This window comes from Callorhinus ursinus, unplaced genomic scaffold, assembly GCF_003265705.2.
Source record: "Callorhinus ursinus isolate GAN/ISIS: 27379988/994484 unplaced genomic scaffold, GSC_fseal_2.0 scaffold138, whole genome shotgun sequence".
Classification (NCBI taxonomy): domain Eukaryota; kingdom Metazoa; phylum Chordata; class Mammalia; order Carnivora; family Otariidae; genus Callorhinus; species Callorhinus ursinus.
In genome coordinates this window covers 8,296-28,307 of record NW_027397200.1, presented here as the reverse complement: position 1 = coordinate 28,307, position 20,012 = coordinate 8,296, and the positions used below count along the sequence as shown (strand labels likewise).

At 46.6% G+C, this 20,012-nt stretch overlaps 1 non-coding gene and 1 pseudogene across 1 annotated transcript; one reads left to right on the top strand and one right to left on the bottom strand.

Annotated features, from left to right (window-relative positions):
* Positions 1–1,962: 1,962 nt before the first annotated feature.
* Positions 1,963–2,126, top strand: LOC112814524 (U1 spliceosomal RNA). The gene has a single exon (XR_003205797.1). It is a non-coding gene; the product is annotated as a U1 spliceosomal RNA (small nuclear RNA).
* A 12,954-nt stretch (positions 2,127–15,080) lies between these two features.
* Positions 15,081–15,528, bottom strand: LOC112814513 (small ribosomal subunit protein uS19-like; annotated as a pseudogene).
* Positions 15,529–20,012: the final 4,484 nt, after the last annotated feature.

The window sequence follows — 20,012 nt, the reverse complement described above, 5'->3', positions numbered from 1 at the left end:
GCGAGAGAGGGAATATAAGCAGGGGGAGTGGGAAAGGGAAAAGCAGGCTTCCCGTGAGCAGGGAGCCCGATGTGGGGCTTGATCCCAGGACCCTGAGATCATGACCAAATGCAGTCACTTAATCAACTGAGCCACCCAGGCGCCCCTGCCTCTTCTTGTTTTAAATCCCCATTGCCATTCCAGGGGGCCACCTGGCGTATCCAGGATCATCTCCCCATCTCAAGGTCCTTAACATAAGCACCTCTGCAGGGTCCATTTTGCTGTGTGATGGAACTTGTGCACAGGTTCCTGGCATTAGAATGGGGAACTCTTAGGGAGGGGGCATTATTCTCTCCACCACTACACTGTGAAATCAGGTGACAGGTAAATTTGGATGACCCTCCCCCCCAATCTTTTCTAATTTCAACCGTCTGGTAAAATAAACCACTACCTCCAGGCACAATCAAGACAAAGGCAAATCAGAAGCCTAGGGCACTCCATCCATGACCATAACATTGCCCAGGTACTAGTCTCTTTGGGGTAGTTGTTTTTTGGTTTTGTTTCCCAACTTGTTTTTTTTTCCCCCTTGAAAGGCAGACAGGACCAGTAGGGCAGAAAGAGCTGCTGCCCTGGGGTTGTGAGGGATGGCTGATTATAAACTTGGGAATTGGAGGAGGTAAGGAAATGGGAGATTTCAAAAGGATTTTCATATGTTAACAACTCACAGGATACTCTAGGAGGCCTTGCCATGGTCAAGTTAAGGTTGTTTTTCCCATCTAGTACAGCATTGACATTAGGAGAGTTGGGAGCTCCATAGAATATCACACATATCCCACCCAGGAGTGGGAGGTGGGGGGAGGTTTCATGGTGTCAGCTTAAGCTTTGTCTTCAGCTTGCCTACTGCTCCTTCATCACAAGGGGAAGTGTCCAGCGGTGGAGGGAGGGAAGGCAGTGGCTGAGTGGGGCGCCTGGGACCACACTCACCACCTGCTATGAACTTTGACCCTGGTCTAAGGGAGCAGAAGGGATGGTTTCAATTGCCCTGCCCCTTCCTTTCAACAGGGGGATCCTTGTGCACCTCCCCCAGGTGGCCACGAAGGGGGGTCACAGGCCTTCCTTTGGAGTCTGCCTAGTGAAGATGCAGGCTCCTAGATGTTTTTAGCACTTGGGGTGTTGCAGGCAGGTGTCATCCCGAGTGACAAGATGTTGTGGACATTTGGTCCCACCCCCTCGGGTGTCCAGGCCTGGGGGTTTAGATGGGGCCTGGCTTGGAGGCTGAGCTCCTCATGTGCAACCATCACACCCTGTCCCCTCCAAACCAGGTTCTGAGGAGAGAGCGAGAGCAAGAGAGATATGTATCTGCCTTTTTTTGGCTGGTGGAAAGTCCTCCCTCATGTTCTTGGCTGGCTGGCGCAGCCTTCCCTGTGCTGAGTGCTGTATGTGTGTGTGTGTGTGTGTGTGTGTGTGTGTGTGTGTGTGTGTGTGTGTGTAGGGATGGGGGGGCTAGAGCTGCAGGGAGGGGGAGGAGAAGTGGTAACCAAATCAGGGCGCAGGTGACTGGCAAGAGGAAGAAGGAAGCCAAGGCAGTGGGAGGAGAAGGAAGAGGAGAAGGGTGTGAGGGAAGAGGAGAGGGAAGAGGGGGTCAAAGAGGAAGGACATCAGAACAGATCCAAGGTGGGATGGGAGCTGGGGACAGGGAAATGGGTTGGGGTGGAGGGACTGAGGCGAGGCCCTCGATGTCATGGACCCGGCGTGTCTGATGTAAAATTAGACAACATTGGGGTGCGGTTCTCGACGGTAGAATTCCCGGGGCTGTGGAAGTAGCAGTGTTGTTGCTTCCATTGTATTAGGAAGTATTGTGTCGAGGGTGAGGATGCTTGGGACAGGAGTGGGTGCTGATGGTTTAGGGTGTGGCTAGGCGAGTGATCTTATGTGTAGGTGGAAGGCGCGTGAGGCTGGTGTAGGGAGGAGGCGGGGCGAGTCACACTTACCTGGCAGGGGTGATACCACGATCAGGCAGGCGGTTTTCCCGGAGCGAGGCCTGTCCGTTGCCCTGAGGATGCACTGAACACTGAGATTTCCCCAAAGGTGGGAAACTCGACTGCATAAATTGGAGTAGTGAGTGACTGTGTTTGCGCTCTCCCCTGATAATGGGTGTGTAACAATAAAGTGTTTTTGCTTTTCATCTTGCTTTTTTTTTCCCTTGCGTTGCCGGGCCACAGAGTTGACACTGGTGACACCAGTGCAGTGAGAAATGCACCGCCATTTTTCAGGCTTGCTTTATGAAGGAGCAGCGTTTCGCTATTTCTCATAGAAAACGTAGGAGAGTTTCTATCTGCAGGTCTAGAAAAGAAACCTTGGTTGTCGTGTTTGCATTTTATTGAAAACACAAAAACACCCAGCAACAAATAAGGTAACGTTCACACTGTCTGACATTCCATCCAACAGTCTGAGGTATGCAGAGAAGCAGGGGAAATGAGCCCTCATGAGGAGACAGATCACTCATCTGAAAATGACCCATTTGACACCAAGGTGAGAATCACCAAGAAGGACAAGAAAGCATTTCTTGTAACCACATCCCATCATGTACAAAACATTCAGCAGATACATGGAAATTGTAAAAAAAAAAAAAAAAAAAAAAAAAGACCAAATCTCATGTTAAGAGATGAAAACCCACAATGACCATTTTGAGTTCATTACTGTGTATGGTGTGATTTCCAACAGCCTTGGGGGAGATTTGTTCTGACAGGTTCAGGAGAACCTGGAGGTAACTTGTTTCCAGAGTTAGTTTCCCCCAGGCCAGGAAAGGGGATTTCACATCCCTGCACTGTTAGTGAGGTGCTGAGTGCCTTTCAGGAGGGGAGATAAATGGGGCTGGTGGTTGTATACTGCATGTACTCCCCGTTCTCTGGGACTGGGTACAAAGGAGCTCCAGGAGCCCCAGGGCAGTCCTACTCACAGGTGTTTTTAGAAGCCCAAACACACTGAGAGCAGGAGAGGATTACACAAAAAGGATAAAAGGGATCCCAGAGGATCTGGGTTGGGTTCCTAGAGGGTTTTCTATGGGTAGGTGGGAAAGAGGACTTGTACATAGCAGGAACTCAGGAAACATGGCCAGTGGGAGTGGAGCAGATTGAAGGCATTTCCTAGATTTTTAAACCTTTCTGCTAACATGAAAATCATGGTATGTGCCTGGCCATAAAAGCTGCCCGGAGGGACACATGGCTGGCTCAGTCAATAGAGCATGCAACTCTTGATCTCAAGGTCATGAGTTAGAGCCCTACATTGGTCATGGAGCTTAGCTAAAATTAAATAAAAATGATAAATAAAAGATAAATAAGGTGCATGCATCAGGAATCCAGAGTTACACCCCCTACGGAAATTGGGGCAGCTACCGTGGTCCTTGCAGATCAAGAGCCTTTCTGAGCCTTAAGAGAATCCTAAATGTTGCCTGTTTCCCAAGATCAACCCAGAGACCCTATATTTTTAATATTTGTTGGGTTTCCCATGTGAGTTCAGAGGTCCACTGGCAGACAAAGTTGAGAAGCTGAGTACAGAAGAAGACCAAGAAACAGAATCTTACCTGGGTATACCACTTTACTCTGTGCCTTCACTGCAGTCTTGCCTAAAATGGGAATGGGCAATTGAAATACCTTGCATTCAATACAGGTTAAGGAAAAATGGAACGTTTGGGTTAACAGTTTATATTATTGTGTCCTCAAATTGAATTTGATTGCCAGGGGAGACTCTATTAAACGTTTTCTAGGTTCTGCAGGTGGAAATGAGGGCCTAAGGGACAAAGCAATTATACAACTCAGAGTAACTTTGGTAACTTAGTATCTTCACACTTGGCACAGTTTTCTTTCATTTCATGTGATCCCATGGTCTCACTCTTGATTCTAAACATATTTGTACAAGGAAGTTGATATCAGTACCAAACCTAAAATCCATACCACTAAATGTGGCAGTGCTTATTCCTAATGGTTCTTTAGGCTCCTTTTTTTTATTATGTTATGTTAATCATCACACACTATATCATTGGTTTTTGATGTAGTGTTCAATGATTCATTATTTGCGCCAAAGGCAAGGGAAGCAAGGGCAAAAACGAACTATTGGGACTTCATCAAGATAAAAAATCTTTTGCACAGCAAAAGCAACAGTCAACAAAACCAAAAAACAACGGACAGAATGGGGGAAGATATTTGCAAATGACATATCAGATAAAGGGCTAGTATCCAAAAATCTATAAAGAACTTATCAAACTCAACACCCAAAGAACAAATAATCCAATCAAGAAATGGGCAGAAGAAAGAATTTATCAAACTCAACACCCAAAGAACAAATAATCCAATCAAGAAATTGGCAGAAGACAAGATTTTTCCAAAGAAGGTATCCAAACGGCCAACAGACACATGAAAAAGTGCTCAACATCACTCGGCATCAGGGAACTCCACATCAAAACCTCAATGAAATACCACCTCACACCAGTCAGAATGGCTAAAATTAACAAGTCAGGAAATGACAGATGTTGGCGGGGATGTGGAGAAAGGGGAACCCTCCTACACTGTTGGTGGGAATGCAAGCTGGTGCAGCCACTCTGGAAAACAGTATGGAGGTTCCTCAAAACGTTGAAAATAGAGCTGCCCTATGATCCAGCAACTGCACTACTGGGTATTTATCCCAAAGATACAAATGTAGGGATCCAAAGGGGTACGTGCACCCCGATGTTTATAGCAGCAGTGTCCACAATATCCAAACTATGGAAAGAGCCAAGATGTCCATCAACACATGAATGGATAAAGAAGAAGTGGTGTGTATATATATATATATGTATATATATGCAGCCATCAAAAGGAATGAAATCTTGCCATTTGCAATGACGTGGATGGAACAGGAGGGTATTACACTGAGTGAAATAAGTCAATCAGAGGAAGTCATATATCATATGATCTCACTGATATGAGGAATTCTTAATCTCAGGAAACAAATTGATGGTTGCTGAAGTGGTGGGGAGTGGGAGGGATGGGGTGGCTGGGTGATAGACATTGGGGAGGGTATGTGCTATGGTGATCGCTGTGAATTGTGTAAGACTGTTGAATCACAAACCTGTACCTCTGAAACACTAATACATTATATGTTAAAAAAGAAGAAGGAGGAGAAGGAGAAGATAGTAGGAAGGGAACAATGAAGGAGGGAAAATCGGAGGGGGAGACAAACCATGAGAGATGATGGACTCTGAGAAACAAACTTGAGGGTTCTAGAGGGGATGAGGGTGGGGGATAGTTTAGCTTGGTGATGGGTATTAAAGAGGGCACATATTGAATGGAGCACTGGGTATTATGCGCAAACAATGAATCATGGAAAACTACATCAAAAACTAATGATGTAATGTCTGGTGATTAACATAACATAATAAAAAAAAATGCTATGAGTGAGAAGCAGTCTAAACTGGATATTCTAACAGCTAGGGTAAATGAGGAATGAGGCAGAAGAGCGAAATGGTGATCTAGAATATAAGCTGATAGGAAGGAAGGAAGCTGAGGAAGATATAGACTTAGAGAGATCAATGATGTCTTGAAACATTCCAATGTCAGAATTATTGGGATCCACAAGGGGACAGAGATAGAAAGGAATAGAAGGTGTATTTGAGTAAATCATAGCTGAGAACTTCCCTAATCTGGAGAAGGAAACAAGCATTCCTGTCCAAGAGGCAGAGAGGACCCCTCCCAAATCAATAAAAATAAATCAACACCCCAAGATGTAATAATGAAGCTTGCCAATCTTAGACCCAAGAAAGCTATCCTGAGAGCAGCTAGGGGAAGAGATTTCTTAGGTACAGAGGGAGGAACATCAGAATAACATCAGAGCTGTCCACAGAAACCCAGCAAGCCAGAAGGGGCTGGCAAGACATGTTCAGGGTACTAAATGAAAAGAACATACAGTCAAGAATACCTTACCCAGCAAGACTGTTATTCAGAATGGATAGAGAGATTAAAGAGCTTTCAGAACAGGCAGAAACTGAAATAATATGTGACCACCAAGGAGGCTTTGCAAGAAATGTTAAGGGGAATTCTATAAGTGAAGAGAAACCCAAGAGTCACATAGACAAGAAAGAAACAGAAAATCTATAAAAACAGGGAGTTTACAGGCAATAAAATGGCACGAAATTCATATCTTTCAATACTTAGTTACTCCTAACGTAAATGGGCTGAATGCCCCCATGAAAAGACACACGGTTTCAGACTGGATTTAAAAAGTGGGACCAAGCCATATGCTGTCTACCAGAGTCTCATTTTGAACCTAAAGACACCTCCAGACTGCAAGTGAGGGGATGGAGAACCATTTACCACACTAACGGACCTCAAAAGAAAGCTGGGGTAGCAATCCTCATATCAGATAAATTAGATTTTAAACCAGACTGTAGTAAGAGATGTAGAGGGATCCTATATATATCCCACTTAAAAGTTCTATCCAACAGTAAGATCTAACAATTGTAAGTATCTATGCCCCTTACATGGGAGCAAGCAATTACATAAACCAACTAATAACCAAAATAGAGAAATATATTGATAATAATACATTAATAGTAAGAGACTTAACACTCTACTCACAACAATGGACTAATCTTCTAAGCAAATCAACAAAGAAACAAAAGCTTTGAATGACACATAGGACCAGATGGACTGCCTAGGTATATACAGAACATTCCATCCTAAAACAACAAAATACTCCTTCTTCTTGAGGGCACACCGAACTTTCTCCAGAAAAGACCACATACTGGGTCACAAATCAGGTCTCAATAGCTACCAAAAGACTGAGATTATTCCCTGAAACTGGAACTCAACCACAAGAAGAAATTTGGGAGGAATTCAAGCACTTGGAAGTTAAAGGGCATCATGTTAAAGAACGAATGGGTCGACCAGGAAATTAAAGAACTTAAAAAATTCATGGAAACTAATGAGAATGAAAACAAATCGGTCCAAAACATATGTCGTATTACAAAGGCGGTCCTAAGAGGGAAATACATAGCCTTTCAAGCCGCTATCAAAAAATTAGAAAAATTCCAAGTGCACACAATAACCTGCACCTAAAGGACCTGGAAAAAGAACAGAAACTAAAGACCTTTACCAAGCAGGAGAAAGGAAATAATCGAGATCAGAGCAGAAATCAATGAAATAGAAACCAGAAAAACAGTGGGAAAAAAAACAGGTCAATGAAACTAGAAGCTGGTTCGCTGAAAGAATTAATAAGATAGATAAACCACTGGCCAAACTTATCCAAAAGAAAAGAGAAAGGACCCAAATTAAATGAAATCATGAATGAAAGGGAGGAAATCACAACTACCATCAAGGAAATAGAAACAATTATTAGAAATTATTACCAGCAACGATATGCCAACAAATTAAGCAATCAAGAAGAGATAGATGCATTCTGGGAAACTTATAAACTACCAAGACTGAAACAGGAAGAAATAGACAATCTGAACAGACCAATACCCAGTCAGGAAATTGAAACAGTAATTAAAACCTCACAAAAAACAAGAGTCCAGGGCCAGATGGCTTCCCAGAGGAATTCTACCAAAAATTTAAAGAAATTATACCTCTTCTACTGTGGCTGTTTCAGAAAACAGAAATATAAGGAAAACTTCCAAACTTGTTATATGAGGCCAGCATTACCCTGATCCCCAAGCCAGACAAAGACCCCATCAAAAAGGAGAATTGCAGACCAATATCCCTGATGAACACTGATGCCAAAATACTCACCAAGATCCTAGCCAATAGGATCCAACAATACATTAAAAGGAATATCTATCAGACCAGGTGGGATTTATACCTGGGATGCAAGGGTAGTTCAATGTTCCCAAATTAATCAACGTGATAGAGCACACTAATAAGAGAAAAGACAAGAACCATATGATCTTCTCAATGATACGGAGAAAGCATTTGACAAAATACAGCATTCTTTCTTGATTAAAACTCTTCAAAGTGCAGGGGTAGAGGGAACATAACTCAGTATCATAAAAGCCATCTATGAAAAGCCCACAGCGAATACCATTCTCAATGGGGAAAAACTGAGAGATTTTTTCCCTTAAGGTCAGGAACACGACAGGGAAGCTCACTCTCACCATTAGTTTCACCATTAGGAAACTAATGACAACAAAAGAAATAAAAGGCATTCAAACTGGCAAAGAAGAAGTCAAATTCTCTCTTCACAGATGACATGATCCTTTATGTGGAGAACCCAAAAGACTCCACCCCCAAGTTATTAGGACTCATACAGCAATTCCACAACGTGGCAGGATACAAAAGCAATGCACAGAAATCAGTTGTGTTGCTATACACTAGCACTGTAACTGAAAAAAGAAATTAAGGATTCAATTCCATTTACAATAGCATCAAAAATCATAAGATATGGAGGAATTAACCTAACCAAAGATGTAGAGGATCTATACTCTAGAAACTACAGAACACTTATGAAAGGAATTGAGGAAGACGCGAAGAGATGGAAAAACATTCCATGCTGATGGCTTGAAAGTATAAACATTGTGAAAATGTCTCTGCTGCCCAGAACAGTCTACACTTTCAAAGCAATTCCTATCAAGATACCGTTGGCATTCCTCCAAAGAGCCAGAACAAACAATCCTAAAATTTGGATGGAGCCAGAAAAATTGCCAAGGGAATGTCGAAAAAGAAAAACAAGGCTGGGGACATCACAACGCCTGACCTCAAGCTATATTACAAAGCTGAGATCACCAAGACAGCATGGTATTGGCACAAAAACAGACACATGGATCAATGGAACAGAATAGAGACCCCAGAAATGGACCCTCAACTCTATGGTCAACTAATCTTTGACAAAGCCAGAAAGACTATCCAATGGACAAAAGACAGTCTCTTCAGTAAATGGTGCTAGCAAAACTGTACAGCTACATGCAGAAGAATGCAAGTGGACTGTTCTCTTACACCACACACAAAGATAAACTCAAAATGGATGAAACACTTCAATGTGAGACAGGAATCCATCAAAATCCTAGAGGAGAACACAGGCTGTAACCTCTTTGACATTGGCCACAGCAACTTCTTTCAAGACATGTCTCCAAAAGCAAAGGAAACAAAAGCAAAAATGAACTATTGAGATTTCATTAAGATAAAATCTTCTGAACAGCAAAGGAAACAGTCAGTAAAACTAAGAGGCAACCCATGGAATGGGAGAAGATATGTGCAAATGACATTACAGATAAAGGGCTGTATGCAAGATCTATAAAGAACTTCTCAAACTCAACCCCCCAAAACGAAATAATCCAGTCAAGAAATGGCCAGAAGATGAACGCACACTTCTCCAAAGAAGACATACACACGGCTAACAGACCCATGAAAAAATGTTCAACATCACTAGCCATCAGGGAAATACAAATCAAAACCACAATGAAATACCAGTTAGAATGGCAAAAATTAACAAGACAGGAAACAACAAATGTTGGTGAGGATGTGGAGAACGGGGAACCCTCTTACACTGTTTTGGGAATGCAAACTGGTACAGCCACTCAGGAAAACAGTATGGACGTTCCTCAAGACGTTAAAAATAAAGCTACCCTACGACCCAGCAATAGCATGAGTAGGTGTTTACCCCAAAAATACAGATGCAGTGAAAAGAAGGGGCACATGCACCCCAATGTTCATAGCAGCAATGTCCACAATAGCCAAACTGGAAGGAGCTGAAATGCCCTTCAACAGATGAATGGATAAAGAAGATGTGGTTATATACATATAATCCATGGTTATATACATATTCATATATAACATATACAATGGAATATTATTCAGCCATCAGAAAGGATGAATACCCACTATTTGCATTGACATGGATGGAACTGGAGATGATTATGCTAAATAAGTCAAGCAGAGAAAGACAATTATCATATGGTTTCACTTATATGTGGACCAACAACACAAATGCCCATTAACTAGTGAATGGACAAACAAAATGTGGTATATATGTAGTATATAAGGTATATATATTCTATCCAGCAAAATAAGAAGCAAAGAAATCTGATCCAAGTTACAGCGTGGATGAACCTCAAAAACATTATACTAAAGTGAAAGAAACCAGTCACAAAATGCTACATAGTGTCTTATTCAATTTGGCCAGAAAAGAGCAATCTATAGAGACAGAAAGCTGATCGATGTTGCTTGGGGCTGGAAGAGGGAGCAGAGATTGTCTGCAGAGGGCCTGGAGGGAGTGTGGGAAGGTGAAGGAAGCCTCTAAAACACACTAGGTAGTAGCTGAACAATTCTGTCCTCGTAGGGTACTTTTACAATGGGTTAACTTTATTGTATGTAGATTTCATTTAAAAAAAAAGATAGAAGGTGAGAGTCCCACATCAATGGGTCCTGGAGTCTCCAGGCAAACACTGCCTGGTGAGGGGCCACATCCTGGAGTCCCAGCAGGTGGTGACTCAGAGCCTGGTTTCTGACCTCCCAGCTGGAGTCAGGGATTCAGTGCCTGTGCCTTCAGGCTTCGGCCCCGGCAGTTCCCCTGGAATCCACCAGGCGGCAGATGACTTAAGGGAGGAGCCCTCCAGGTGGCACAGGGAGACCAGGGGGCAGCAGGCAAAGACGGGGGGGGGGGCACCAGCTGGCTGGAGATTCGGGGAAGAAGTGAGGGCTGCAGGACCCACTAAAGCAGCTGGCAAGATCTGGATGGATCTTATGTAGGTTTGGTCCCCGGGGTGGGCTCTAGCCACCAACTTTAAGGGTAACAGCCAAAGGCGCCAACTGACCACCACGGAGAGTAGTTAACATGAGGCTGATGGTTGATATTATAGAACGAGAAGGAACTCCTTGTCCCTGCCATCTCCAGCTGAACAGAGATTTCAAATTCCTCTTGCCCCATCCAACCCACCCAGGCCTGAGACACTGAGTCTTTTCTTTGGGCGCATCTGCACATTGATACTGAGCTGGAGTCAGCAGGCACTCAGATGCAGGAAAGCGGGGCCCAGGGTCATCCCCACCTGCTCTTGCAGCCCCAAAGCTGCCCTTCTAAGAATGAAGACCAACCTCCTGGGCTGAAGACCTCCGATTGCCATTCTTCCCTGCATGTCACCTGTCGCACTCACTGCGAGTTCCCTACGCAGGGGCAGGGGGCCAGACCACCTGTGCCCCTACATGCCACCCTCTCTGTGTCTGCAGAGCAGGGATCCATGAGGCAGGACTTAGGGTCTACTCACCATGCAGCCCCTTGCTCAGAGCAGAGCCTGGCACCTAGCAGGCGCCCACTAAATGTTGGGTGAAGGGTGCATTCTGCCACAGGGGTGGTGGGCACTGAGAGTTCCACTGCCACTCTAAGTCTTCAGTCCTAGAGGAACCTAGATTTTTCACATCAGCTGTTCTTAAAAAACACCTTTATTCTAGCAGCTGATTTAGATTCAAGCAAACCTCTTAGAAATGTCTAGAGGCAACACCTGGAACAACACTGAGCTTCCCCACCCAGAACAGCTTAGTGGCCTCAGCCTGGAATGCTGGTGGCAGAGAAAGGGGTGCACATGGAAAGCTGAAGAGGAGCAAAATGATGGGGTGTAGGCAACCTGGAGTGTGAGGGGGAGAGAGGGAGAGAGAGTAGGAGTGATGGAGGGAGGGTAGGAGAGAGGGAGAGGTTGGCTCTGGCCTCTTGCTGAGGACAGCTCAAGGGCTCTGAGCCCTCCTTGCAGGGGCCTCAGGGGGACACTGTGGTCCTTCCAATTGGAATGGGTGTGCAAAGACTAAGGGCTCCCGCTAGTCTTATTTCCTTGGCCTAGGCTGTGGATGTTGATCCAAGACTCCGGGGCTGAGGTGACCCAAAATAGGGAAACTCCCATTGTCACTGCTCCTCTCTGCTGGCAAAACCCTGGGGTGGCCCAAAGCAGAGGTATAGAATTCTATCCATGGCCAAAATATGTTTCAAAACTGAAAGTGAGAAAAAAGAGTGTGGGAAGGAAGAAATAAAGCTACAGTTGACCTGTACAACACAGGTTGGAAGAGTATGTGTACACTTATACATGCATTTTTTATAAACAAAGCATACTACTCTAAACGTATGTTCTCTTCCTTATGATCTCCTTAATAACACTTTCTTTTCTCTAGCTTACTTTACTATAAGTATACAGTGTAGAATACATATAACTTGCAAAATATGGGTTAATCGACTCTTTATGTTATCAGTAAGGCTTCCAGTCAACAAGAGGCTATTAGTAGTTAGGTTTTGGGGGAGTCAAACGTTATACACAGATTTTTGACCTTGAGACTCAGCACACTTAACCCCACATTGTTCAAGGATCAACCTGTATCTCTATTTACCAACGACATGCTCCTAAATATAGAAAAATCTCAAATACTCCACACACAAAAATATTAGAGTCCATAAATTCATTCCATAAAGTTCCAGGGTACCACATATACAAAAGTCATTTGTGTTTCTATGCACTGACAATGAACAATCTGAGAAGGAAGTTAAGAAAACAATTCCATTTACAATAGCACCCAAAACAGTAAAATATTTAGGAATAAACTCATTCCAGGAGAAGCAAGACTTGTACACTGAAAAGTATAAAACATTGTTGCAAGAGATTAAAGACCTAATGGGAAAAAAGCTGGATGCATGCATTGGAAGATTGAATGTAGTTCATATGGCAATACTACTCAAAGGGATCTACAGATTCAATACAGTGCTATCAAAATTTTTTCCTATGCATTTTCTAATTGCTGTCAATCCCTTGCAGTACATTTCCTTTTGGACATTGTAGTTTTCATCTCATAAAGATAGGTAGGGTCACCTGGGTGGCTCAGTTGGTTGGGCATCTGCCTTCGGTTTGGGTCCTGATCCCAGCGTCCTGGGATCAAGCCCCACATAGAGCCCCACATCGGGCTCTCTGCTCAGCAGAGAGCCTGCTTCTCTTCTCCCTCTGCCTGCCCCTCTGCCTGCCGCTCTGCCCACTTGTGCTCTCTCTCTCTCTCTCTCTCTCTCTCTCTCTATCAAATAAATAAATAAATAATCTTTTAAAAAAGATAGATAGGGTCTTGTTTATCTTTTCCATTTACCTATTTAACATTTTCAACTGATGGAAGACAGTTATAATAAATGTTTTAATGTCCTTTTCTGGTGGTTCTCACATCTGTGTCAGCTCTGGATTATTTTCAGATGATTGATCTGTCTCCTGATTAGGGGTCATTTTGCCTGTGAGAGCGCCAGGCCCTGTTCCCTCTAAGGCTTTAAATGATTGCCCACTGACTTGCTGTCCTTGCCTCCTATGGAGGCCCTGAGCAGGACCACGCTGCACGCCACCCCAGGGCCTCTCCACAGCTCTGCTTAGGTGACTTTCCACAGCTCTGTCCTCCCCAGGACGCTGTCCTCTCAGCTCAGTGTCCTCAATTCCAGGAGGTCCACTGGGCTCCTCTCAGTTTCCCCTCCCCCCATGCCTTGCTTGGAAACTCTCTGGAGGCCGTACCTTGGAGCAGCTGTAGGGCTCCACTCAGCTGTGTGTTTTCCTGTCTGGGAAGGTTGTCTTCTTTGCCTGATGTAGCTTGGAAATCTGCATTTCATGCATCTTGTGTGTCTTTTTAGTTGCTTTGTTGTTTCAGGCAAGAGAGTAAATCCAGTTCCCCTGAGTCCATACTGGTGTGGCCCTCATATTATAAAATCAAGTTGATGAGGGTTGCTGGAGTGGTCGGGGGTGGGAGGGATGGGGTGGCTGGATGATGGACATTGGTGAAGATATGTGCTACGGTGAGCGCTGTGAATTGTGTAAGACTGTTGAATCACAAATCTGTACTTCTGAAACAAATAACGCAACATATTTTAAGAAAAAAGAAAAAGAAGAGGATAGCAGGAGAGGAAGAATGAAGGGGAGTAAGTCAGAGGGGGAGACGAACCAGGAGAGATGATGGACTCTGAAAAACAAACTGAGGTTTCTGGAGGGGAGGAGGGTGGGGGGATGGGTTAGCCTGGTGATGGGTATTGAGGAGGGCACGTTCTGCATGGAGCACTGGGTGTTATGAACAAACAATGAATCATGGAACACTACACCAAAACAAATTATGTAATATATGGTGATTAACATAACAAAAAAAATAAAATCAAGTTGAGAGAGGTCATCTAGATTCTAAACACAGACTTTTACAGAATGTAGAAAATCGCCAGAGCCAGGGTGAAGCCTTGAAGTAAGAAAACGCTTAAAGTTTGTATTTACAAAGCACTGCACCAGTTCTTTTTCTTTTTCTTTTGAAGATTTATTTAATACCCATCACTGGGCTCACCCATCCCCCCTACCCCCTCCCCTCTAAAACCCTCAGTTTGATTCCCCAAAGTCCATAGTCTTTCATGGTTCATCTCCCCCTCCGATTCCCATCCCCTTTCATTTTTCCCTTCCTTCTCCTAATGTCCTCCATGCTATTCCTTATGTTCCACAAATAAGTGAAACCATATGATATCGTCCTTCTCTGTTTGACTTATTTCACTTAGCATAATCTCCTTCAGTTCCATCCATGTTGATGCAAATGTTGGGAATTCATCCTTCTGATGGCTGAGCAATATTCCATTGTATAAATGGACCACATCTTCTTCATCCATTCGTCGTTGAAGCGTATCTCGGCTCCTTCCACAGTTTGGCTATTGTGGACATTGCTGCTATGAAAATTGGGGTGCATATGACCCTTCTTTTTACTACATCTGTATCTTTGGGGTAAATACCCAGTAGTGCAATTGCTGGATGTTATACGCAGTGAATCATGGAACACTACATCAAAAACTAATGATGTATTGTACGGTGACTAACATAACATAATAAAAATTATTAAAAATATATTATTTATTTGAGAGAGAAAGAGAGTACACAGAGGGAGAGAGGCAGAATCAGAGGGAGAGGAAGAAGCAGACTCGCCACCGGGCTGGGAGCTCAACGACGTGGGGCTCGATTCCAGGAATCTCCAGATCCTGGAGATCATGACCTAAGCTGAAGGCAGATGCTCAACACTCTGAGCCACCCAGGCGCCACAGCACTGCACCGGTTCTAAGGGCAGCTTTTGTTTTATTATTTTTAAGACAAGCCTATGCCCTTTTGGCCCAACAGGCTACTTGAGAAGGATGCAGCTGGAGGCATGGGTGGCCCCAGGATGACTATGCAAGGGCTGCCCTGCTTCCAAGGCTTGTAGGTGATAGAGACATCACTGAGGTGGTGACCAATCCTCTCGGGCTTGATTTCTACCTGATTGAAGGTCTAGCCATTGTAGACACCCACTATGCTGCCCACCATCTCTGGCAGGAGGATGGTGTCCTGCAGGTGCGTCTTAACCCCCTGGGACTTCTCCACCAGGGAGCCTCCTTCCTGGCCTTGCCCAGGGGCTTCAGCAGTGAATGTCACCTCCTCCATCAAACCCGGGTCAGCCTCCGCCGCTGGGGGGCGCTGTACAGCGGCAGCCACAGCTCTAAGGACCCATCCAACAACCAGTCGAGGTCCCCACAGGGGCTGCAGGGGAACGTGGGGAAGGTGCGTTTCTTCTGCTGCTCCACTGCCACCATCTCGTCAGCTTTTTTGAGACAGTTTTTGCTGGGGGAGAGTGCAGGAGACCCACCGCCCCTTGTGCAGGGGCTTGAGTGGATTGTGCTGTGAGGTCTGTGGTGAAAACCTGTCCTCTGCCAGTGGGCATGGATCCTTAAAGCATGTGAGCATGCCCTGCCCATTCCTATTCTCTCAAATATCTTCCACAGGAAGGATGAGCTTGAATACAAACTGGCCCCATGGGAAGTTCAGGCTTTCTCAGAGCCTTTCTGGGGTGTCTCATGGGTAACACAGAACCCAGGGCTCACTTCTGTTCCCTAGGGAGAGAAGGAAGCCACCAGGTGTGTCAAATCCCTGGACTGCAACCTAGGCCCTAAAGGAGGGGCAGGGATTCCTAGTCCCCCTCCAGGCACTGTAGGGCTGCTCCCAAAGAGACCCCAGAAAGGGCTCCACTCACGGGGTCTCTCTCATCTTATGGGTAGAAAATACACCTGCACCTTCCCTGCTAAGCAGTAGAGACAGGGCTGGATACTATTTGTGATTGGGCTATTGCTATCTGCATATAAGGCAGGAAATCTAAAGAGGGGGTGGAAGTCAGGGAAATAAACAGATACATCTATACAAACACACATGCACATGCCATGGGTAGAAGAGCAGCCCCTGTCCCACCCGCCGCCACCCACCCCACCCCCCCGAGCCCCCCGACCCCGCTGTCCCTAAGTTCAGTTATTTTGTATAACCCAAAGGTTTACAGAATGGTACTGGTTAGGTTTGCTTATTAAGAGTTGCCTCCCAAAAGCACTTCAACAGAACTTGTCTGAACTCTCTAAAACACTGAATAAGCCAGATATTTGGGCTTGTATTCAATAGGGTGCAGGTAAACACAGCACCAAAGTCTGAAAAATACAAAGACAGACTACTTGCACTTGGGCAAACAAAAGGGGTCAGCATATGACAAACAGAAAACAAACAAACAAAAAAGCCACACTGTTGAAAAAGCACATCCAGTACATCTGTTTTATCTTATAAAATATGTAGGATGTTTCAACCTTCCATCCCAGCATAGCTTCATATGCCCATATGCTTCACAATGTACAAACATAATCACTTTGCTCCCCCCAACGGTTCCACACCCCTTCTTTTCTCAAGTCTCTCAGCCCTTCTACACAACTCAAAACAAAATTCAAGCAACATCTCTTGGACTACTTCCACAACCTGGGAAATTCAACTGCCAGGAAAGAGACCCTTTCCTCCCTGGTGCCCTCAGTCTTGAGGACTGGGTACTGATTGGTGGGACCCTGGACAGCAAGGTTTGTCAATCTACCCCGCCCCAGGCCCTGATGACAGGATTCTAAGGCCAGATTAATATCACTAACACCTTATGGGACCAAACTATGCCAGTTCCAAAGGAGAGGGTGTTTTGCCATCTTGAAGTTGGTCAAAAGATTTACAAAATCGCAGACTGTCTCCCCAGCCATAACATTCCCAAATACCAAGTCTTAACTGTTGATGCCAGGGCACTAGAACTGATGTCAGCGCTAAATGTGAGCTCTTGCGCCACCGCTAGGAGTTCTGGAGCTGCCCTGGTTCTCTATAGGAACAAGAGTGGAGGCCTGTGTCCATCTGCATGGAGGCTCCCAGGTTCTCAGTGTTCCAACCTAATGGCCTCATTCTAAGCTGGCCTCAGCTGGAGGGTTTTAGAGGCTTTCAGGGAGGGACTTCAGTCCAGAAATAGCTGAGATTATAGAATCCCACTTTTGATTTTCAAGAGCCGCAAAACATGGGGTGCTTTAGGCCTTCTGACCATTGACAGAGAGCCTGTTTCCCTTCTCCAGGGACAGTCTATGAAAAAGGAAATTCTGGAACTGACAACCAAATTGTCCAAACAGGAGAGTCTCCTTCAGAGCACAGTGGAACATCTAAAGACCGCCAACCAGCAGGAGAGCATGGAGCAGTTCTTCAACCAGTGTGGGTACCCCCGAGCCAGGGGATGGGAGAGGAAATTAGGGGTGGGGGAAATTCCAGACTCCCCACTTGTGCTACAGATGGACCGTCAACAGACACACTTGGGGGGGGGGGGGTCCAGACTGATGTAATGTCCCGAGATCTCCTCTGCCATGAGAAATTGTGGATGCAGAGAGAGGGGCACATGGGAACAGAAGGAGACACTGAGCTGAGCAAACAGAAAGACACACTTTAGAACACACCAGGCAAGTATGGGCCCAGCTGTTCCTACTGCACTGTTTTGTTGTTTCAGGGAACAGGACAAATGATGTTTTGAAAAAAGCAATGACTTGGAGGTAAAGAGACTACTGCATGAACCAGAGCAACAGAACCCAGGCCAGATCCATTCCCAGGACCGACTCTTCTGGAAGAAGCACGGATTTTCTACACTGTGCTTCCTTCAAGTTAGGCAGCTGACTTCCAGCCTGGACACTCACGGGGCAATGGTACTATCCCCAGAAACATGAGCTGAGTTGAGAGGGGTCCTCAGCACCGGACTTTTTTCTCCCCTGGGTTGATATAGGGAGGCCGATCCCCGGGCTCTCAGCCACAGTACACAGTATACAGCGTCCTCCCACCCAGTGACCGGCAGGAGCTAAAGCACGGTTTCTCCACAGTGTTGTGCCTTCAAAGGAGGTGCCTGGAACTCAGACCCGCACGCACACATGCCGGAGGAGTGCTAGCTTCGTGAAACTAGAGCTCATGCGCTAGGTGCCTCTGCACGAGGCCGGTTTTCTCGCCCGGGGCTTTAGGGGAATCGTTTCCCAGGCTCTCACGCACACACACTGAAAGTGTTTCCACCCTCCGGAACAGTGATGCTGTCTACAACACGGTCCCTCTACACTGCTGTTAGGTGAAGTCGGGGAACTCCACAGCTTGGATGCTTTGTGAGAGTGGCCAGGTACCTAGGCATCCAGGCAGGCACACAGGGTAGAGTGGCGCTCACCTCCTGAAACCAGAGGTGCTTCGAGAGCAGCCTTCCCCACAGGCCGGTTTCTCGTTCCGGGTAACGTTTAGGTCCCATTTCCCATGCTTTCACACAAACACACAACAGACGAAGTTTGCGCTCAGGAAGGGCATTCCTGGCTGAGGCACGGGGCCTCCAACGTTTTGTTCCTTAGCGCTTGGCGGGTGGCACTTGGGCCTAAACGCACACGGGGGGCAGACGACCTAGCCTCACGAAAGAGGAGTGGACTAGAGAGGCGCCTTGGGCCCAGGCTTCTTTCTCCCTTGGAATTCTGCTGGGACCCAATCCCCCTTGGGCACACAAGCATAGTTCAAAATGTGGCCACCCTGGGGAGAGGGGACGGGAGTTGAAGCTGGGCTTCTCCCCGGGCTTGTTTCTTCCAAGTCAGTGTTGAGCACCGAGCGTTCCCAAGCCACGTGGGGCAGTTTAGTGTTAGTAGCGTCCGGCAAGCAGGAGCTGTGAGCCGGGAGGTGCCTTCTGCCACCGGCCCCTTTCTCCCTCGCTCTGCCGCCTGGAACCCGTTCCCCGGGCTCTCGCCCACGGTACACCGTGCACGGCTTCCTCCCTCAGAGAGGTCGAGGGCAGCTAAAGCACGGGCTCTCGCCACTCTCGTTGCTCCGAGGTAGTAGGCTAGCACTTAGGCTCGCATGCAAAAGTGGGGCCGCAGGGCTGGCTTCATGGAGCAAGTGGGGGGAGGCGTTGTTCTGCCTCCTGCCGCGGCCTGAGTCTCACCCAGCAAGTGGGTTTGGACTCGCTGGCAGTGCTCGCCCGCATGCACACAGCAAGATGCTTCCAGCCTCAGGAACGGCTCTTCGGGCTGAAGCACGGACTCCCTACGGGGGGGCGGCCTTCGGGTTCGGTGGTGGGCTTTCGGCCCTCATGCACACGCGGGGCACCGGTCCCGGCCCCGGAAACGGGAGCTGAGTCGAGAGGGGTCTTCTTTGGCAGCGGCCTCTTCCTCCCTGGGGTTTACGTAGGGAAGCCGTCGCCTGGGCTCTCAGCCACGGTACCCGGTATACAGCGTCCTCCCAGCCGGTGAGCGGCGGGAGCTAAAGCACGGTCTCTCCAACGTGTTGTGCCTTCAAGGGAGGGGCCTGGAACTCAGGCCTCCACGCACACGTGCCGGAGGAGGGCTAGCCCCGTGAAACTAGAGCGGATGCGAGAGGTGCCACTGCACAGAGCCGTTTCTCTCGCCCAGGGCTTTAGGGGAATCGTTTCCCGGGCTCTGACGCACACACGCCGAAAGGGTCTCCACCCTCCGGAGGAGTGATGCTGTCTACGACACGGTCCCTCTACACCGCTGTCACACTGCTGCTCGGGAACTCTACAGCTTGGATTCTTTGCGGTGGTGGCCAGGTACCTAGGCATCCAGGCAGGCACACAGGGTACAGCGGTGCTCACCTCCTGAAACCAGAGGTGAGTCGAGAGCAGCCTTCACCACAGGCTGGTCTCCCACTCAGGGTAACGTTGAGGGCCCATTTCTCCTGCGTTCACACAGACACACAGCCGATGAAGTTTGCGCTCAGGGAGGGC